Raw genomic sequence first — 21562 nt, 5'->3', positions numbered from 1 at the left:
TTCTGACTCCAGGCCCAGCACTCTGTCCACCTAGCTACTCCACTTTATTAATGCCATCATTAATGTTATTATTATTTCAGCTCTAGCACCTCTGCTCTCACGATTCATTTACTGATTAACTCAGAAGCACCCACGGTCATTTAGCAGAGGTGTCCTAAGGAAATGGAACCCAGGATAGCGCCCCTGGCCTTTCCCCCTCTCTGAAATCAGCTGCAGAGCCAGAACAGCACATCCCCAGAAGTCTGGGTCCCCAAGACCCCCTGTCCAGAGCTAGAAGGACTCTCCTTTTCTCTGTAGAAGACTGACAGGCTGAGTGGGCCCTGGAGGGCAGGTCCCCACAGGACAGGAGAGGCCCCAGCACTGGCCCCTTTGTCCATTGTGGGGGTAATGATTTTCCTCTCCTGAGTCCCCAGGGTTTTGCCTCTGAGGTCAGAAGGATTTCCTGTGGGGTCACAGGTCAAACACCGCATGTCCTTGAGAGAGCTAAGTCTGTTTCATTATTCACGGGGCCCCTGCTCTTTCCCCTTTCCCCTCCCCCCATGCCCAGGAAGAAGGATTGGCTGATTGGGGAGCAGGAAACTGCATTCCACAGGCAAAGGGCCAGTTAGGAGAAGCTTCCCTGTGAGTCGAGCTTTGGGTCCTCAGGCAGAGAGGCATCTCTGAGGTCAGCTCCTCATTCCAAGGCCCCTGGATGGCCCTTGCCCTCCTCCAGAGTTGGGGGTGGGTGGAGAGGATGAAGAGCCTCTTAAAATTCTTTAAGAAATTGGCTCAAAGAGTGAATAACATACACATTCAATTGGGTATAGAAATCTATCTTACCCTACAGGAAAGTAGTGGGGGAAGGGGTTAACAGAAGAGGGTGTGTGTGATAGAAGGGAGAGTGGATTGGGGGAAGGGGTAATTAGAAGCAAAACACTTTTGAGGAGGGACAGTGTGAAAGGAGAGGGAGAGAACAGGATAAAAGAAGGGAAATACAGTTAGTAATAACTGTGAAAATAAAATTTGGAACAAGTTTTTCTAATGAAAGCCTGCCTCCTTTCTCAAGCATATAGAGAACTGAGTCAAATTGTAAAGATGAAAGCATTCCTCAAATGATGGATGATTGAGGGATATGATCAGTTTTCTGATGGACTAATCAAAGCTATCTATGGCCATAAGAAGAAATGCTCTAACTCACTATTGATTAGAGAAATGCAAATGAAAACAGTTCTGAAATACTATTCCATACCTATTAGATTGGCTAATAGGACAGCAAAGGCAAATGATAAATATTGGAGGGGATGTGGGGAAAAATGAGACATTAATCCACAGCTGGTAGAGTTGTGAACTGATTCAACCATTCTGTAGAGAAATTTAGAATCATATATTTATAGCCCAAAGAGCTACAAAGCCATGTATACCCTTTGAGCTGGCAATACCACTACTAGGTCTGTATCCCAAAAGAGATTAAAAAAATAAAAAAGGAAAAAGATTTATATGTTCAAAAATATTTATAGGAGCTCTTTTCTGGGGCAAAGAATTAGAAATTGAGGGGATGTCCATCAACTGGGGAAAAGCTGAACAGATTGTGGTATGTGATTATGGATGGAATACTATTGTACTATAGGAAATGATGAGCAGGATGCTCTCAGAGAAACCTGGAAAGACTTATATGAGCTGATGCAAAGTGAAATGTACTGTGTACAACATAACAGTAATATTATAAGATGATCAGCTGTGAATGACTTACTTATTCCCAGAAATACAATACAGTTATTCAAGATAACTCGGAAGGACTTAGGATGAAAAATGCTATCCTTCCCCAAATGAAGAACTGATGGTGTCCGAATGTATAATGAAGCATATATTTTTTAACTTTATTTTTCTCGAGGTCTTTTTTTTCCTATGTTTTCTTTCATGACATGACTATTACAGAAGTGTTTTACATGACTACATATGTATAACCTATATCAAATTATTTGCCTTCTCAATGGGGGGTGGGGAGGGGGGAAGGGAGAGAATTTGGAACTCAAAGTTTTAAAAATGAATGTTAAAAGTTGTTTTTATATGTAACTGGAGGAAAAGAAAATACTAAATAAAAAGAATAGGAAAAAATTCTTTTAGGAAAGAGAAAGAGGTGTGTGTGTGTGTGTGTGTGTGTGTGTGTGTGTGTGGGTGTGTGTGTGTGTAGGGGTGGGGTGACACTACTCTTTTAAGCACCAATGACTCCAAGTATTCTATGCACAGAATGCAAGAAACAATTCAAGCAACCACCAGGCACAGCAAAACATTCTTTGAAACAGACAAAAAGAAAGGAAACATCCTAAAATCTCATTTGGTATTCAAAGCCCCTTATAACCTGGTCTCCTACCTTTTCAATCTCATTCCTTACCGCCCACTCCCTCCCAATAATCTGCCATCCAGGGACACTGGACTCCTTTGTTGTTCATTGAAAAAGATACCCTGTCTCCTGCCTTGGCATTCCCCTGGCCGGGAATTCTATGCCTGGAGTTCTCTTCTTCCTCAGCCCTCCCTCCTTATTTCCCTCCCTTCCTTCCCCCAGCCAAAAGCTACAAGAAACCTTTCCCCACATCTCTGAATTCTGTTGATGATTTTCAGTTTTTCCTGTCTATAACTTACTGGTACATGGCTGTTTGAATGATGTTCCCCCATTAGAAGATGAACTCCTCATGAGCAAAGGGCTATCTTATACCCTTCTTTGTATCCTCAACACTTAGCCTGGCACATAATAGGCTGTTAATAACAGTTTTTTGATCAACATTACTGGATGGTTGGAGTTGGGAGGGATGTAACATGGCAGCATCCAAGCTCTGCTACGCTACTTTGTGCAAGTACTGCATCTATAAAATGAAAGGATTAGACAAGATGGCCTCCAAGATCCCTTCCCAGCTCTCAATAAGATAATTATCCTGTTACTTTATGTAAACAGATAAGTATAATATAAGACTTCCTTGTTTATTGAATAAGCCCCTCCAACTCTCACCTCTGGGCATTTTCTCTGGCTGTCCCCCATGCTGGAATTCTCTCCCTTCTCATCTCCCCCTGCTGGTTTCATTCAAGTCTCAACTAAAATTCCGCCTTCTACAGGAAGTTACTCTCAGTTCCTCTTAATTTGAGTGCCTTCCCTCTGTTAATTACTCCTACTTATCCTGTATATAGTTACAGCTCTTTACTTATTGCCCCCCCCTTACATTGTAAACTACTTGAGGGCAGGGACTGTCTCTTGTCTCTTTTGGGGACCCCAGTGCTTAGCACTGTGCCTGGCACACAGTAGGTTCTTTAAAAAAGTTGATTGGTTGACTGCACTGAGGACTGATTGAGGTTGGGTGACACAGCCTTGCAGTGTACAAGTTAATGTTTGAGAGACTTCTTCTGGCTTTATTTGGTGTCTTTTGAGCAACAGAGGCAGAGGCAGGTGGTTGAACAAGGATTTTGGAACTGGATAGTCTTCATGCATCTCCAAAGTGAGACATGTTCCAGAGAGAACTCAATATCTTCCTCCTAAATTGACTAATTCTTTTTGAGTGTACTACTATCTTTCCATTTTTTGAGGTCTGCTGCCTCCTCATTCTCCCTCTACCACCTCTTTCCTCTGTCCTCTTCTCCCCCCCCCCCCATCACTACTCCCCTAGACTATTACGGGACTATTCTTCTTGGTCTTGCTGCCTCAAGTGCCCAACTATCTCCTCTCTGCAGTACACCCTTCATACAACTGCCCAAGGGCAATTCTCAAAGCACAAATCTATCCATGCCACTCCCTTTATTGCTCAATTAAATACTCTTTCCTTTTATTTCACTTTGGCTGAAAGAAGGTTTGAGTTGAATTCATTTGGCAGGATCCAGCACATTGGTATCTTGGGGTCCCAAGCACACTTGTATGGACAGGCAGGCCAGATAGAATCTCAACTGGACAGTCAAAGCTGGATTGAATCTGAGTGTCTTCGTGGAGGTGAGATGGAACTTATATACAGAAAGACCATGGGAAAGATCTAGAGGTGCATCCTAGGCCATCTCCAGTTGTCCTGCTGAATATCAGGCCACTGGACCCAGATGGCTCAGGAGAAGAAAGTGAGGCTGGTGACCTTGCACAGGCCTCCCTCATTCAAATCAAAGTCAACTGCAAGTCATGTCATCATCTTGATGTCATGGTCCTCTTCGAGAACGAAGGACAAACACAACAACAACAAGGTAGGGAATGAAGGAGGAATGGAAGACATCAGAGACAAAGGGATTTAAGAAAATCCACAAATGGGAGAGAGCACTAGCAAAGGAGGGGACTCACAGAGGGACGGTGCCTGACCTGAGCCTTGAAGGCAGAGGTGGATTCTGAAAGTTGGAGAGGAGTAGGGAAGGACAGCAGACAAAGGCAACCCATCTGGGCAGCTTGTGTGACACTCTGAAGTGGGAGATTGAATGTCAAGTTCCCAAAATAGTTAGCTAGTTACTGGGCTGAAAGTAGAGAAAATGAAAGCAAGTAATAGAAGATGAGACAAGAAAGGTAAGCTGAAATCAGAATCTAGTGGGCCTTTAAGAATGAAGAATGAGTCAGATTTGGGGTTTAATATAAAGAAGTCTTAATGATTAGAACTGCCCCAAAGTGGAATATACTGCCTGAGTATGCATGAAGTTCTCCATGACTAGACATCTTCAAGTGAAGACTGGACGACCAGTTGTGTGAGAGTTTGTAAACAGAGTTGATTTCTGGCCAGGTATGAGTTGGATGAATGGTCCTTTTGGGGAGGAGGGGGGAGTCTCTTCTAACTTTGAGATGCTACAATTCTTTAAGCCTAACCAAATCTCCTCAATTGTCTAACAGTTGGGTTGGGATGCTATGGTGGCTGAGCCAGACATGGCCCTCTAATGGATTTTAAAGTTAGTGAGACAGGGCTGGAAGCTGGCATCCTGGAAGGACTGAAGAGCCGAACTATTTCCTTAAGCACCTGTTTTTCAGCAATCCTCTTTGTGAAAAAGAAACCCAATTGTTCTTCCTAAAAGAAAGGAAAATAGCAAATAGGCAATTGCACTTCTAACAGAGAAAAAACGCATTCCTTGTCTCCCACAAGATTCCCTGGAGCTTAGAAACAGAGGAAGGAAGTGTGAGTAGGACTTTATACGGGGAAGGTAAACTCAGGTTGAGATGTAGTATATTAATGACCAGAAAGATCCTAACTGTAGAGGGAGAAAGAGGAAGAAGGCTAGTGGCCTCTGAGAGGACAGCCAGGTGATTTTAATTTTGTTTAATTTTAATTTTTAACTTAATTTAAATTCTCTCCTCCCCCCCAAAAAAGAGAAGAGAAAACAGCTACACAAAATTAACCAATAAAACAAATGTATCTCATAACAACTTAACATTTCACATCCATGAAGGCAGGTAAATGACACATTGGATTAAGTCACTGCCTGGAATCAGAAACCCTGAATTCAAGTCTAGCCTCAAATACTTATTAGCTGTATGAAATTGGGCAAGTCATTTAACCTCTTTTTGTCTCATCTTCCTCAACTGTAAAATGATGATCATAATAGAACCTGTGGTGAGGATTGAAGGAGGTAGCATTTATGAAGTGCTTAGCACAGTGCCTGGCATTCAGTAGGTGCTTAATAAATGTTTGTTCCCTCTCTCCACCTCTTCACTGAGAAGAGGAAGGCCTTTTTCATTATCCAGTCATTGCAATTAACAATTCCCTGTTTTCTAGAATTGTTTTCCTTTATTCTAATCATTGTCCTTAGTTTGGGATACATCAGTTCGCACAAGTCTTACCATGGTTCTATGAATTTCTCATATTTATTGTTTCTTATGATTCAATAATATTCAAAGGAATATCTGCATACCACAATTTGTTCAGTCATTCCCCTATCAATGCATATCCATTTTGCTTTATTTTCTACCACAAAATGTGCTCCTACAAATTTTTTGTTCCATATTTTCTACATGATCCACAGCTGGATCTCAAGAGATGGCAGGGGCGGGAAGGATGCTCTTTTTGTAGGTCACCCACAGTCATCATTTATTCTGGCTCAGGGACCAATTAGGAGACTCTTCAGCATCGCACAAAACAAGATCCTTATCATGCATGACCAGAAGTAGGCTCCCTCTTCCAAGCTTCCACATGGTCAAGTGAAAGCAGGCATGAAATATCTGTAGTCTCCAAAGAATGGCCATGACAGGCCAGGTTACCCAGTTACTTAAATATAATGGAATTTCATGGGACTTTTGTCCCCCATAGGTTATATATGGGCTAGGTTTGCTCTGTTACTTTTCAGTTCCCTGGGCTTTGGTCTATGGATCCTCTCCCTGTTCCCCTCCCTCTCCTTCTCTCTCTTTTCTCTCTCTCCCTCTCTCTCATCTTTCTCCTCCTCTCTCCTCTCTTCTACCTCCTCCTCTTCTCTTTCTCCTCTCTATTTTCTTCTTTCTCCCCCTTCCTTCTTCACTTCCTCCCCATCTCCTCCCTCCCGCTTTCACTCCTTATCTCTTCCTCTTTCCTCTTTTTCCATCCTTTTCTTTCTTTTCCTCCTCCCCATCTTCTCTCTGTCTCTGCCTGTCTGTCTCTCTCTGTCTCTGTCTCTGCCTGTCTCTCTCTCTCTCGGTTTCTCTCTGTCTCTCTCTCTCTCTCCCCTGAATTTTTATCCAGTCATCATTGTTCAATGCTACGTAGTTGGGACTTGGTACTTCACCCACACATTCTCACACAATCACTGATTGTATCCTAGTCTCACTACAATTTTTTTCTTTCCATCTCTCACTGGGCCTTGACCATAGTGGATAATTCATAAATATTATAAATGTTTGTTGCTTTGGACTGAATCTCACCATTCCTTCCCTCACTCTCCTTCATTTAGTTGCAGACTAAGATGCAACCCAGAGTATGAATACTTAATTTAAAAAAAAATGCAATCTCCCATTGGTGTTAAAAAAGAAACACCTACTTCCAAAGCTACCCAGACATCTCATTCCTTCATAAAGGCACACAGCTAGTTAGTTAGGAGGCAGAGAGGCTCTTGGGAACAAGGCCTGGTTCCTGAGGCCTCCCTGGGGGACAGTTAGAGCCCTGTTCCCCAGAGTCACTGCCTGTAGGAATGAAAGCAGCTCACGTCACCAGGAACATTTAGAAACTTCATCCTGAGCTGTCTGCTCAGTAAAGCCTCTTCTTCCTGTCCTCTCCTTCATCTTCTCTCTTATGCTTGCCAACGGTGGGTACTTTAACGGATATTTTTGTTTGAATCTGTCTCTGTTGTAATAAGAAAGTAGCAATTAACTATTATAAGGCTGTTTTACAATCGTGTGGAAGCCCCTTTTTATCCACTTTGCTTTAAATGGTTATATCTTTTATCCCTAGTTTTCAGGAATATAAAACTTTACAGCATTTGCTGCAAACCTTCATACTTTGCTCTGCAGTTTACTGCTCCCTCTGCAGATATATCTTCCACATAAATAAGACTTTCATCTGTACAGTACGGTGCTTGGACCACAGGAGCTCAGAGTGATTTCATTAATGTAACTCTGCCTCAGAGTACAAAGTGATTCACAGCATCCCTCCCATTCCCCCACGACTTGACCTCTCTCTAGCCTCCTTGTCCTTCACCCAGGTGGCTGGAGAACAAACTCTGGCAGGTGGGAAAGCAGGGACTTTAAGGGATAAGGAATGCCAATGGAGTCCCAGTAGCCCTGAGGGCCACATGCTGAGTATCTGAAAGGCAGAATGGTTTGGCAGTGCCCATCCAGATGTCTGGTAACTGTCCCAGAGGGCGGTCCCTAATTAGCCAGTTGCATTTACAGACTCACTTTCAACTTTGGGAACTATCTTAAACAAGGCACCAGAGGCCAAAGTTGAAGCCCAGTTCAGTATTGGTCCCTAGACACTGCATTTTCAGAGTTGACAGTCAGAGAGGGCCATGCCAACAAAGAAACACATGTGAAACCATGAAAAAAACTTGAAGACAGTATCACAGGTCATGCAAAAAATGGATAAATAGGTGAGACCCTTCCTTTATATATAGAAAAATATAGGTGAAATAGATTATGCATACATACCCTTTACCCCAACAATACCATTTCTAGACCTATGCCCCAAAAAGACAAAGAAAAAAAGAGATTCATTTATAAAAAAATATATAGCAGTTCTTGTGGTAGCAAAGAAATGGAAGCTTGAGGATGCCCATCACTTGGGGAATGATTAAACAAATCATGGGATACAAATGTAATGGAATACTATTGTGAAATTATGAAAGGGACAGTTCCAGAGAAATTGCTTTCCTGGAAAGACTTCTGTGAACCCATGCAAAGTGAAATGAGGGAACAATTTATGCAATAACAACAATTTTGTAAAGACAAACAACTTGAAAAACTCAAGTATTCTGGCCAATGCAGTGACCAACTACAATTCCAGAGGACCAGCAAGGAAGTATTCTATCTTCTTCCTGGCAGACAGATGAGGGCCTCAGGATGTAGAAGGAGACATATATATTTTGGACACGGCCAACATGGAAATTTGTTTTATTTGATTATTCATGTTTGTTGCAAGGGTTTTCTCTCCATGGGGCAGGAGAGGGTAGGGTAGAGAAAGGAAAGAAAATAGATTTTTGTTCATTGGAAAAATGATTTTAAATAAATATACTGGCATACGTAGAGAACATGTGGATATAGAAATATATGTTTATATACATACATGTACATGTTTACAGTTAGCTAGAAAGACACATATAGCTAGACTGACATAGAAGAACATATTTTTATGGATTCAGTAGATCTGATGCTATCTACGTAGGTAAAATGTAGTCATTATATATGCATATACAGGATTTTTCAAAATGAAAAATAAAAATGTGTAGGTGGATGGAGATAAAGATAGAGACTGAGAATATATACATGTGTGCGTAGGTAGGAATAACTGCATAGTTGCATATATGTCTATGTAGGTGGACAGCTATAAATATGATGACTATATGGAGGGAGATAGATGTATATATGCCAGTATGTACAGACTGATAGATGTGCACATATGAATAGGTGTATAACTATGGATACATAATATAGATAGAGCTGGAAGGCCTAGGTTTTAATAATAGAAGCTGGCCTTTAAATAGCAGTTTAAGGTGAACAAAGTACTTCATGTATACAATATTGCCTGGTCTTTACAACAACCCTGTGAAGAATTATTTTACAGACAATTACTACAAATAACATTGCCCCCTTTTACAGACAAGAAAACTGAGACCTAGCAAGATTGAGTGACTCACCTATGGTTCTATATCTGGTAGGTGTTGGAAGTGGAATTCAAAACCCTGGTTTCTTCTGACTCCAGGTCTGGCACTCAGCTGTTTCCATTACACCGCACTCTGCCTGGTTCCTCTTCTTGTCCCAGCTCTGCCACTGACAAGCTGGGTAACCCTAGGAGAGGCATTTACTTAGCTCTGGGTTTGTTTCCTCAGGTGGCAGGATCAGACAAGATAATAATTGTAATTTCCTTAAGGACAAAGGTGTGTCCCATCCATCTTTCTATCTCCCAGGGCCTAACACAGTGCTTTAAAAAATGTTTGAGTTGGACTGGATCGTATGAATAGCAGTGCTTCTTTATAGCATACTTCGTACTTACATCATTCCACATGTACTGCACCATATCATGAGGTACCGAAGACAGGCAATCTCCAAGACCCTCTCCAATTGTAAAATTCTGACTCCGTCTGCAAGTATGAAAGTGAATATAAAGGCATCATGTTGTAGTGGATAAAGGCACTGCAGTAACTAGATAGACAGCTAGATAGAGCATTGGGCCAGGAGTCAGGAAGACCTGAGCTCAAATCTGACCCCAGATAGATACTTACTTAACCTCTGTATTCCTCAGTTTCCTCAGCTGAAAAATGGAAGCAATATTATCACTTCCTCCCAGAATTCTTGTGTTATTTCAATGAGATGATATTTACAAAGTGCCTAGCACATAGCTATTATTATTAGCCACTTCCTAGCTGTGTGACCTTAGAGAAGTTACTTAACTTCTCAGCACTCCAGAAAGCTCTTCAAGACTTTAAGTTACAGAGGAATTGTCAGTACACATAAGTGAAGGGACCTTCTATCCTAGAGAGTTTCCTACATGGAGTCAGCCTTGAAGTTAGGAGAAACGGGATTTGAGATTTGCCTCTAATACATACTAGCTATGTGACTCTGGGCAAAACACTTAATCCTTAAGTAAGCCCTGGCAACCAATCAAAGCTATGAGCTGTCTGCCTGCCTTGACTATAAAAATTTCCTCGTTTGATGTCTCCTAAACCACCAAAACCACAGATCTGGTCCAGAAGAAGCATGGTGAAAGCCTGGACGAACCCCCTCTCTTAGCTTAGCTCTTCTCCAAAGCTTTGCCACTGGACCACCAGTTCTGGCAGGTTCCTACCAAACCAGAAGGGCACTGAGAACAGACTCAGAGACAGATTAATTTTGTCAAGTGAAGAGCAGCCTGGCTAATTTGGGGTTGGCTCATCACCTGATGATGAATTTTTTTTGGCCATAGCAACTCACAAAGACAGTCTAGTATGGTGCACAGGAGCTGTCATCTGCACCAGTGGGAGGAGAACCCATATTGGTAAGATTATGGCTCACTCAAAGTATTTAAGAAGTGCGTGTGCATGTATAAATGTATATGTGTGGAGACTGATATTTGTTATTCTTGTTCATTCCTTTCAATTATATCCAACTCTTTGTGACCCTAGTTGGGGTTTTCCTTGCAAGGATACTGTCATAGCCCTCTTCAGCTCATCTTACAGATGAGGAAACTGAGGCAAACAGGGTTAAGTGACTTGCCAAGAGTCAAACAAGTAATTGTCTGAGGTCAGAGTTGAAATCAGGTCCTGTGATCCCAGGACCAGTGTTCTACCCACTGCACCACCGAGCTACCCATGGAGATTGCTGTATACATATGCATTTCATGCTTTATTCATCTAGTATCTGAATCTGAGACATTTGCTTGTCAGTTTTGTCTGATGTAAATATCTTCCCATCCTGCCCCTAACACAGTTAGGTGATAACATCCTGTACCTCGGAACCTTTAATCTTACTGAGGTACAAGAAAGGACTTCAAGGAAGGTGTATTGGCCACACCTCTCTGCAAAGAGGCTGACCTGGGCCGCTCTACCTCCACACTGCCCTGGCTTAGACACACCCAAACATCTAGGCATCAAGGAAACCAGGACCAGCCTTCAAGTGAGTTAAGAAAAGCAGTTTAAGGAATAAAAAGAATGAGATTTTTCATTCACCTCTGCGCCTTTTCATAGGTCTGGTTCTATCCTTCATGTCTTCAGCCAACTCCTCCTCTAAAAAATCCTTTGTTTCTTCAAGGCTCATCTCAAGTGCCCCTCCCAACAGGAGGCCTTTCAGGAATCCCCAATTGGGAGTGCCCTTTCCCCAAAACGACTTTGAGTAAACTTTGAATATATTTTGTATTGACAATTCTATCTATGTGTTGTTTTCCTTGGTAGAATCTGAGCTTTTTGAAGACAGCTACAATTTTATTTCTATCTTGGTATCTCCAGCACTAAGTACAGTGCCTGGTACACCCCTCATCTCTGCTTCCTGGTTTCCGTCAAGTCCCAGCTAAAATCCCATCTTTTAGGAAAAGCCTCTCCTAATTTCCCTTAATGCTCATACTTTTCCTCGATGGATGATCTCCAATTTACCCTGCATCTATCTTGTTTGTACACAGTTGTTTGCATGTGGTCTCCCCCATTAGACTGTGACTCTAAGTTGGGGCTGGGGCTTTTGTTTACCTTTATTTGTATCCCCTGCACTTAGCATTGTGTCTGACACATATAGTCAGTGCTTAATAAATGTTTATTGAATGAATGGCATGATTGGTGCCTAATTAATACTTGTCAAATGAATGAATGGACTCTCTAAAGTTCTTCCCAGGGTGTTGATATGGCTCAAACCACTTTTGGGACTTTTCCTTGGGAACATCTTTCCAAGCCAGTTTCCCAGATGTACAGAAAAAGTCTCATTCCTTCATAGATTTGGAATAAAGATCAGATCCCCCAGCTTCCCCATATTTACCACATTCTCTTATGCACCAGACTTAGCCCAATGGCTGATTTCCAAAGTAAAATCTACTCACACAAAAATAAAAATTTCCACTTTCAATGCCACCATTGCTACTGGAATGGGCAATTAACCACCCTATAGCTCTACTCAGTCCTAGAGACTCGACCAAAAACTATTTCTCTGGCCACAGCTCCCTGGTATTCGTGGTCTTCTATTAATTAGAATAGAAGCTCCTTGAGGACAGAAGCTCCCTCATTTTTGCATTTCTAGTCCTGGTATTAGTATAGTGCCTAGAACATCGTAGGCCCTTAATATCATTTTTCATTTCATTACACTGAGCAGATTCAGAAGAAAGTGGCTCAGCCTCTGAAAGTAGCTGCCAAAAATAAAGCATGTCAAGTGTGTTCCAATCAGTGTTTGAATATAGACTCCCAAAGTGATGACTTTGAAATGGACAATATTCTTTTGGATGTATTAATTTTACTATAGTTGTTGAATGTAGCCCCAATACATTATAGTCCCTCAGCACAGTACAGTAGAAAGTCTTCTGGATTTGGGTTCAGAGGACCTGAATTCAAATGTTGACTGCACTACTTACCTTCTGTATAATTCTGGGCAGGTTCCTTTACTTCTCTCACTCTCAACTCCTCTTCTGTAAAATGAGAGGGTTAGACAAGATGGACTCTGACGTCCCTTCTAACTCAAAGTTTATGTTCCAAAGTTTATGTTCTGGTATGTGACCCAACACAGACAGGGACACGTGGTAGTTACCCAAGAAATGTTAAATGAATTACATTTTTGTGGTACACTAATGAGGCTGATCTTAGCCTTTAATAGATTACTGCCACCACCACTACTACCACCACCACTACTATCGCTGCTACTGCTACTACTACTACTACTACCACCTCACATTCATATACTGTCCTAACATTTACAAATTGTTTTTTTTCTCTCAACTACCCAGTGAAATAAGGAGTGCACATACTATCCTATTTTATTTTATTCTTTGAGACTAGGTCTTCCCATCTTGCTTACCCAGACTGAAAGTTCAGGGATCACTCAAGGATCAGATTCTACCACTGACCAGTCTGAGAGCTTTGACTTGTTCCATTTCTGACCTTGGCCATTTCACTTCTCCTTTGACAGCCTGGTGGCTTGCTGCCCATACTGGTGTAAGACTTAGTGTTGGATGGTGATCAGGAATTTGTCCAAAATCATACAGAAGGTAAGCAGCACAATCAACTCAGGTGACCTGCTGAGCCCCGGTGACCCACAAACCTCAGCTTCCCCAGCATCAGGGACTACAGGCATTAGACAACATACCCAACATATTACCCCTAATTTACAAGGCTTTTCTGAAACTCAGAGAGAAGTGGTAAGTTGCCCAAGACCACGAAGCTAACAAGCAGGTCAGGATTTGAACCCAGGTCTTTTGACTTCAAGTCCAGTGATCTTTTTACTTTAGCACATTCATTTATATTAAATATCTGATTTGTTATAAATATATTGAAAGTAAATTACTAATTCATTTCAGAAACAAAAGTACATGCCTATTGTTTAAAATACGTATGTATGTTTATATTGTGCATATATTATGTATGTATACTTATATATTTATATAACAAATTTACATACATTGTTTATGCTTTTCATTTTTGTATTTATATTCTTAGCACCCAGAACAGTTCCTGACACCTTAGCAGATGGTGCTTAATAAATAATTACTAATTGATTAGCTATATACTGTATATACTCATCTGAAGCCAGGGGGACCAAGGATGGTGTCCCACCTCTGACACGTACTGTGTGACCTTGGACAAATCACTTAATTCTCAGGCAACTCTCTAAAACTATACATTGCTGAGAAGAAGCCAAGTAGAATTAGAAGAGAGAGTTTTGTCACTAGAGAGTTCCTTGTACCAATGAAATCATAGATCTTATCCCTATCCCTAAACATTTACATTTCCAGGTTACAAACCACCTAGAAATTTTTGAGGAGCACATTTAAAGAACCTCCTGTCTGCAATGCATCAGCCATTGAATAGCAATTGGGAAATTGACAACTCTCTTCCCATTTTCCACACGGGGAGCCCCTAAAAGTGCTGTTGCCTGGAGTCAGGGAACTGAAGTAGATGACCTCATGAGATCCCTTCCAACCTTAGGAGTTCTATGATTCCATGGCCTTTGATTAGATGTACAAGGTCAGGGCTTGAAGTCTCTGTGGATGGACAAGCTGAAAAAGTACTGGACCAGGAGTCAGGAGATTTGGATTCTGGTCCTGGCCAACTCCTTGAGTGACTTCACCTTGTGAGTTTCACTTTCTTCTTCTGTAAAATGGAGGTGTTAGGCTCAGGGGCCTCTGAGGTCCATCCTGGCTCTTCCATTCTCCAGTTCTAGAACCCAAACCTCTCTCCCACCTTGCTAGCTTAGACCTGCCTACTCTGCTTTCCCACAGCCTGGCCCATGCATCTGTGCTCTTACCACTACATCTGAGTCAGAGGACAGCCGTGGGCGCTCCAAATGCAGGAAGCTACCCACACGGATGCTCAAAGAAGGAGCCTCTGGCCTGGGTCCCACACAAGGATGGTGCTGCTGGGGGAATGAAGGAAAACAATCTCAAGCAGCTCCCAGATAGGGAGAGACCAGTCCAAAGGGCAATGGGCTCCTTTTTGGGGACAGTTATCTCAGGGTGGGCTTTTATTTTTGTTTTCTCATCTCATGGAAGCCATTTGATCATAGGACTTGGAGAAAGACATGACTGTAGAATAATCTAGGAGCATAGAACTACAAAGGACTTTAGATGTCATCTAATCCAATTCTCTCCTTTTACAAATCAGATTCAGAAAGACTAAGTGACTTGCCCAAAGATGCATGGGCAGTGAATGGCAAAGTCCTGATGCTATTCCAGGTCCTCTGACTCCAAATCCAACATTCTTTCCATTGTACCACAGTCCCACCTATACACATTCATGTATATACATATATATTTGTGCTTTTGCACATATGCATACACATTTGTAAATACATGTGTGTACATGCATATGTAGGTGAATATATTTATATATATTCAAATATGCACACACACATATATACACACAAGTATGTATATATGTGTACCTGCATACACCCATACTCATACCCACACATATACATACACAACAGACACATTCAACCAGCTAGGTCCCAATTAGTGTGAATAATGAATCTTATGAAGTGGCCCTATATTTTCAAATTCATACTATTCAAAGTTATAATTACGTAAACTATGGTCACTGGTTCAACCAAATGGAAAGGTGCTTTAAGAATTTAAATTATGTGATCACTTGACATGATTCATTATTCTTGCCAATCAGGACTTAGCTATATGTAAATGTATGCATGTGTGTGTATATATATATACACACATACATATATGTACATGTTTACACGCATATGCATTGTGCAATACACACCAGCACACATGTTTTGTGTGTATAATGTATGTGCATGCATGTGCATATATATATTTTATATAAACATATATATAGCTTTTAGACACAACAGATACTTCTCAAAAAACCTCCAAACAATCTCTCTTTTGTGAAATATATTCTCCAAATGTAGAGCTTTTGTTTTGCCTTTGTTTTTGTTTTGAAACTATATCTCCCTATCTCACCCAGGCTGCAAGTGTGGCACCCACTCAAGGGCCTGAATCCAACATCCATTGGCATAAGAAGCTTTAATCTGTTTCTTCTTTATGTGTAGAAAGGTTTGGGAAAAATGGTTTCTCCCTCCTTAGGCAGCCTGGTGGCCTTCCATTCCTGGGGGCTCACTGGTGCTAGATTTAGCGCAGACTTCTGATCAGCTTTAGCCATACTGCAGCTCAGAACTCCAGAACTCCAGAAATCCACCAGCCTCAGCCTTCCCAGCATCAGTCCTTACAGGATGTGCCACCATGTATAGTTATATAGTTATATACACCATGCACTAATGTATAGTTAAGCAAAACTGCTTAATAGAACAATTGTTTTTATGCCATTCAGTCATTTCATCCTGTCCAAGGCTTCATGACCCTGTGGACCACAGTACACCAACATTGTCCATGGGATTTTCTTGGCAAAGATACTGGAGTCATTTGTCGTTTTCTTCTCCAGTGGATTAAGGCAAACGGAAGTTAAGGGACTTGCCCAGGGTCACATAACTAGTAAGTATCTGAAGCTAAATGAGTGACTTTGGCCCAAAACCATCCACTGAACCACTTAGCTGCCTCCAGAATAACTGTAACTAACAGTAAATGACACTTTCTACTTTTATAGTTTACTAATTAACAGAAAGTATATGTGTTTTAACCTTAAAAATGTTTTCCCTGTTATATTTGACTTAAGTATCATTGCCTTGTAATGTACTCTTCACTTATTTTACTGCAGTCACTATGTAACTTGTTCTTTTCGGCATTATTCTGCACCATTTCATATAAGTCTCTCCATGTTTTTCTGAATTTTTTGGGTTCATCATTCCTTATTTTCATAGATCTCCATTTTTTAGCTGATGTCAAACCATCAGACACACATTTGTTCCTAAATTTTTGTTATTGTGAATGATGGTGCAATGAATAGTTTTGAATATATGGGTATTTTGTTCTGTCATTAACCTCCTCCACCAACTCCCCTCATTTTACAGATGAAGAAACTGAGTCCCACTCTGCATGTTCACTTTTTTCCTTATGAACATCTTTCTGTTCTCACCTGTGCGTTAAAAAATGGTTTCATTGAAGATCCCTTTCTTTCCATCTTTTTTCCTAAATGACATCAATAGTTTCCTTCTCCCTTTTTTAATCTTTTGTCCTAAATAACATCATTGATAATTTCCTTCTCCTCCCCAAAACACCAACCCCAAATAAAAAGAAAAGAAAAACACAATCCTTGTAACAAATAAAAGGGAAAGTAACTTGCTGAAGATCGGTAAGTACTAAGCAGCAGAGATGGTTTTGTACTCTGCCCCAGTGGCTCCACATCAGAGCTCTTTCTATTGTACCTGGCTAATAGAGGCTCAGGATTAGATTTGGTCAAACCATTTCTGTTGAAAGAACCCTGAGTCTTCTGGTTACCAGTCTTCACCTCAATGTCATTTTCTATCTATTTACAAAAGCCTCATTTTGTTTTCCTATCCCAACCACCTAGCATAATACCTTGCCTATAATAGACACATAATAGCTGCTTTTGGATTGGATTGCTTGATACACAGATCTCCTTGACAGCATCACTGAGAAGTGATCACCAGTCTCTGGTTAAATACTGCCAAACTGAGGAACTCACTACCAAATGAGGCAGCCCATTAGCAGCCACTTCTGGACATTTCTGCTTGTTAGGAAAGTTTTAAACTTTCTCCCAAAAGAACTTACTGTCTACTAGGGACGGATGAGATATGTACATAAATAAGAATAGAATTTTTTTAATTATTCAGTCATATCTGACTCTTCCTGACCCTTTGGACTATAATGTCCATAGGGTTTTCTTGGCAAAGATAGTGGAGTGATTTGTCATTTCCTTCTCCCTTGGATAAGCCCAGGGTCACACAGCTGCTGAGTGTCTGAGGCTATATTTGAATGCAGGTCTTCCTGATTTCAGGCCCAGCTCTCTGTCCACTGTGCCACCTAGCTGCCCTATGAAATGAGGGAGGCAAGCTTATTCTATCATGTCAGTCATGTTTGACTTTTTGTGACCCATTTGGGATTTTCTTGGCAAAGAAACCAGAATGGTTTACCATTTCCTTCTTCAGCTCATTTGACAGATGAGAAAACAGAGACAAACAAGGTTAAGTGACTTGCCCAGGGTCACACAGCTACTAAGTATCTAAGGCTGAATTTGAACTCAAGAAGATGAGTCTTCTGGACTCTAGATCTGTACTCTATCCACTGTACCATCTACTTACTGTAATAAAAATTAGAATGTGGTAAATTCCTAAGAGAGAGGCAGCTAGAATACTGGCCTTAAACTTGTATTCAAATTGCACCTGACACATACTGTGTAACCCTGAGCAAGTTACCTAACCTCTTGATGCTCCAAGTGTCTCTTAAAGACTCTAAGTTGCCAATAAACTGCACTAGTGAAGAGTGTGCACTAGTGCACACTTCATTCTAGGAATTCCCCATACCAATTAAATCATACCTCTGAACCCCACCTCCCCAATTATGCTTAATGTACTATAAAATCAAATGTAATGACATAAAGGTAATGTCAGTCACTTCTAAGTAGGATGCTCAAGATCCTATACCCAGAAAGCTTTCACCTTTCACCACATCCCCTAGGCTTGAGTCCTTCAGGAAATGTCTTGACTACTATAATCCTATCTGATTTCTTGTTCTAAGCCCTGTGCTTTTCTTTGACATCCCTGTCCTTCATCTCTGTGGTCACCTTGATTTAATTCCCACTTCTTGCTCCATAGTTCTTTTATGTGATCAAGAGGGAAGTCAAAGCTCACATCACTCTCTTTCCTAACAGTTAGCTTCTGGCTCATTACAAATTCACCCTTGATAAATGCTGTCCCTTCCCCACTGTAACCAAGATAACTTGGGTCTACACCCAGGCACATAAGGTGGGATGAAAGTTTCTCCTTTAGTTCCTGTCCTAGCTAAGGAAGAAGATAAAGCAATCTCCTGGGAAAGATCCTAACCTTGCTCACCTGCTCCAGTGTCCACGTTGGAGAGGGACCACGTAATTGGATTCTTACTAAGGATTAAAGGAGAGAAGAAAAAGATGGGAAGGGAATGTAGAATGTGCTACAAAGCTGGGAGAGATGTTTCTCCTTTATGTGCATAAAGGTTTGGGGAAACATATTGCTATAATAGAAATGGCACTGGACTTGGAGATGGGGGATCAAAGGACCAAAATTCAAATCCTAACTCTACTACTTATTATCTATGTGACTTTGGGAAAGTCACAACCACTCTGGGTCTCTTTCTAAAAAATGAGAGTGTTGGACTAGATAATTCCTTGACCTTCCTTTGTGCTCTTATAATCCTAAAACAGCACATCCTCATCTTTGTTAACTTACAGGGGCCTCAAGGGTCATTCTAACCCTGTCCCTGCCCTCTGGATATATCACAGTTTGTGACCCAGACAGATAGGCCTCCTTCCCACAGTGACACCCCAAGGAGCCAGCATGTCAGTATGTGCCTGGGAGGAAGGTTTATGATAGCATTTTCTATCCTGATTTCTATTTTGGGAGCCACAAAGGTCAAAGTCAGCTGCCGATGGCAAGAACATGGAGACAAGAACGGTGGAGGCGAATGTGGGAGCAGCTGGGCTCCCCAGCCTCCAGGGTCCAACTAACCAGGAGGTACATACCTCAAGCACATCAACCACAGGAATGACATAAATACCTGCTTCAGGACCCAAGGGCTGCCTCGTTATAGAATCCTCAAAGGGATAAAAAGAGAAAGAAATGAAACTTGACATGATCCATTCAAAGAGCCTTCCCAGTGTCTCCCCCCACTGACTCCCTATGGCAAACGAAATGTCTTTGTTAGCAAATAGACCAGCAATTAAAATCCTCCCAGCCAGAGGAGCTCTCTACTGGCTGAACCTCTCCCTACCCTTCTGCTGTTTATCTTCACAATACTCTCCTTTCCTCCCTCCCAACTCCACCTCAGTGCTGGTTTGGAAACCTCTCTCATAAAACATCTCGTTAAAATAATTCCCAGGGGACTGGTGAATCCAGAGCTGGGACTAAGGCTCAGTCCAACTTCTTCTTTGTGTTGAAGTCAAGTGCATTCCAGGTCATCCCTTACCCCTACCTTCCCAGGGGCATTGCCTTTGAGAAAGCCTTTCAGCTGAGGGGCAGGCTTTGCCCTGCCTTTCTTGCTACCAGGGCCCCAGGGTGTAGGCAGATTGATTACATCATTTATAACAGGCAAATTGCAGTAACCCATCATGGGGTGTGGAATCAGGAGACAAGGGTCACAGCCTTGCTCTTCCACCACAGAGCTGTGAGACCTTGGACAAGTCCTTTACTTCTCTAGACTTCAGTTTCTTCACTTGGCAAATTAGGGTGTTGCACTAAATTATCTCTCTTGTCCCTTCCACTTCTAATATTCTACGACTTTTTGGTTCAATGATTTTGAAGCACTTGAAATCAGTTGCTCTATTTTTTTTAAATTCTAATTTAACAAATACAAAAAAGAATCTTCCATCTACAAAGTAGAACCAACAACAGGGTACAAATCTCCATCGCATAAAGCCTGTTTTTTAATTACATAAAAAATTAAACATTACTTTCAAAGCTGTTCTGCAGGTTTGTGTGTTTTCTTTTGAACATCCTTCTCTTCTCATCCATGCATTTTAAAAAGCTTCAGTGACCTTTTTTCTGAATAACACTATTGAAAGTTTCCTTCTCCCCCAAAACTCCAGCCCTAATGAAAAAGAAAAACCCAACCACACAATCCTTATAACAAATAAGTGTGATCAAACAAAAATGAATCTATATATCGGCTACATCCCAAAATAGGTGTTTCATTCTGCTTCTTGAATCCATCACCCCTCTGTGGATAAGATGCTTCATCACTAGTCCTCAGCAGCGGGATTTGGTGATTGCATTGATCAGAGTTCTGAAGTCTCTCAAAGCTATTATTACCATATAAACTGTTGACTTCATTCGGCTCACTTGCTTCTGTATCAGTTCATGCCAGTCTTCTTAGGTTTCTCTGAAACTCCTTTTCATCATTTTTCCTGGTTCAATAGTGTTCCATGACATTTGCTCCCTTCCCTAACACTCTCTCAAGTACCTGTCCCTATGATTGGGCAGCTCAGAGATGTGTAGAGAGGATTAGAATAAAAGAAACTTACGGTTGGGAGGAACCTCAGAGGTCATTTAGTTCTGCCCATATCTCAATAGAATTTCCCTCCATGGGAAATATAGTTAGTCTTATACAACACGACTATTATGGAAGTCATTTGCAAAACTACACAGATTTGGCCTATATTGAATTGCTTGCCTTCCAAAGGGAAGGGGTGGAGAGGGAGGGAAGAAAAGAAGTTGGAACTCAAAGTTTTAGGAACAACTGTTGAGTACTGTTCTTGCCTCTAGGAAATAAGAAATACAGGTAAAGGGGTATAGAAAGGTATTTGGCCCTACAGGACAAAAGAGAAGATGGAGACAAGGGCAGAGAGGGATGCTAGAAGAGAGAGCAGATTGGTGATAGGGGCAATTAGAATGCTCAGTGTTTGGGGGGGGAGGGGACAAAAGGGGAGAAAATTTGGAACCCAAAATTTGTGAAAATGAATGTTAAAAGTTAAATAAATAAATAAAAATAAAAAAAAAAGAATTTCCCTCCATAAAGCAACTCCAATAAATGATTATCCATCATCAACTTATGGGAAGCCTACCACCTCCTAGGATATCCCCATCCATTAGTGGGGTTCTTATAAACTTAAATATATATATACATATCTAGTAGAGTTCTTATAAAAAGCTGAAAATTCCTGTAACTGCCTCACCATGATCCTAGCTCTGCCCAGTGGTGTTAAACAGAACAAGATTGAACCTTCTTCTACATGACAT

General features: G+C 41.2%; 1 long non-coding RNA gene across 1 annotated transcript in view; it reads right to left on the bottom strand.

Moving 5' to 3' along the window:
* Positions 1 to 7173: 7173 nt before the first annotated feature.
* The window catches only part of LOC140508917 (uncharacterized), a 38317-nt gene continuing 23928 nt past the window's right edge, over positions 7174 to 21562 (bottom strand). Inside the window, exons 2-4 of the long non-coding RNA XR_011968529.1 lie at positions 9591 to 9678; positions 9235 to 9385; positions 7174 to 7226 (exon numbers count right to left, since the gene is read on the bottom strand). This is a non-coding gene — a long non-coding RNA (uncharacterized lncRNA). The remainder of the gene's footprint in view (positions 7227 to 9234; positions 9386 to 9590; positions 9679 to 21562) is intronic.

Source organism: Notamacropus eugenii, chromosome 5 (genome assembly GCF_028372415.1).
Source record: "Notamacropus eugenii isolate mMacEug1 chromosome 5, mMacEug1.pri_v2, whole genome shotgun sequence".
NCBI classification, from domain to species: Eukaryota; Metazoa; Chordata; class Mammalia; order Diprotodontia; family Macropodidae; genus Notamacropus; species Notamacropus eugenii.
Note: the sequence above shows the minus strand (reverse complement) of the source record. Positions and strands in the feature narration are given on the sequence as shown.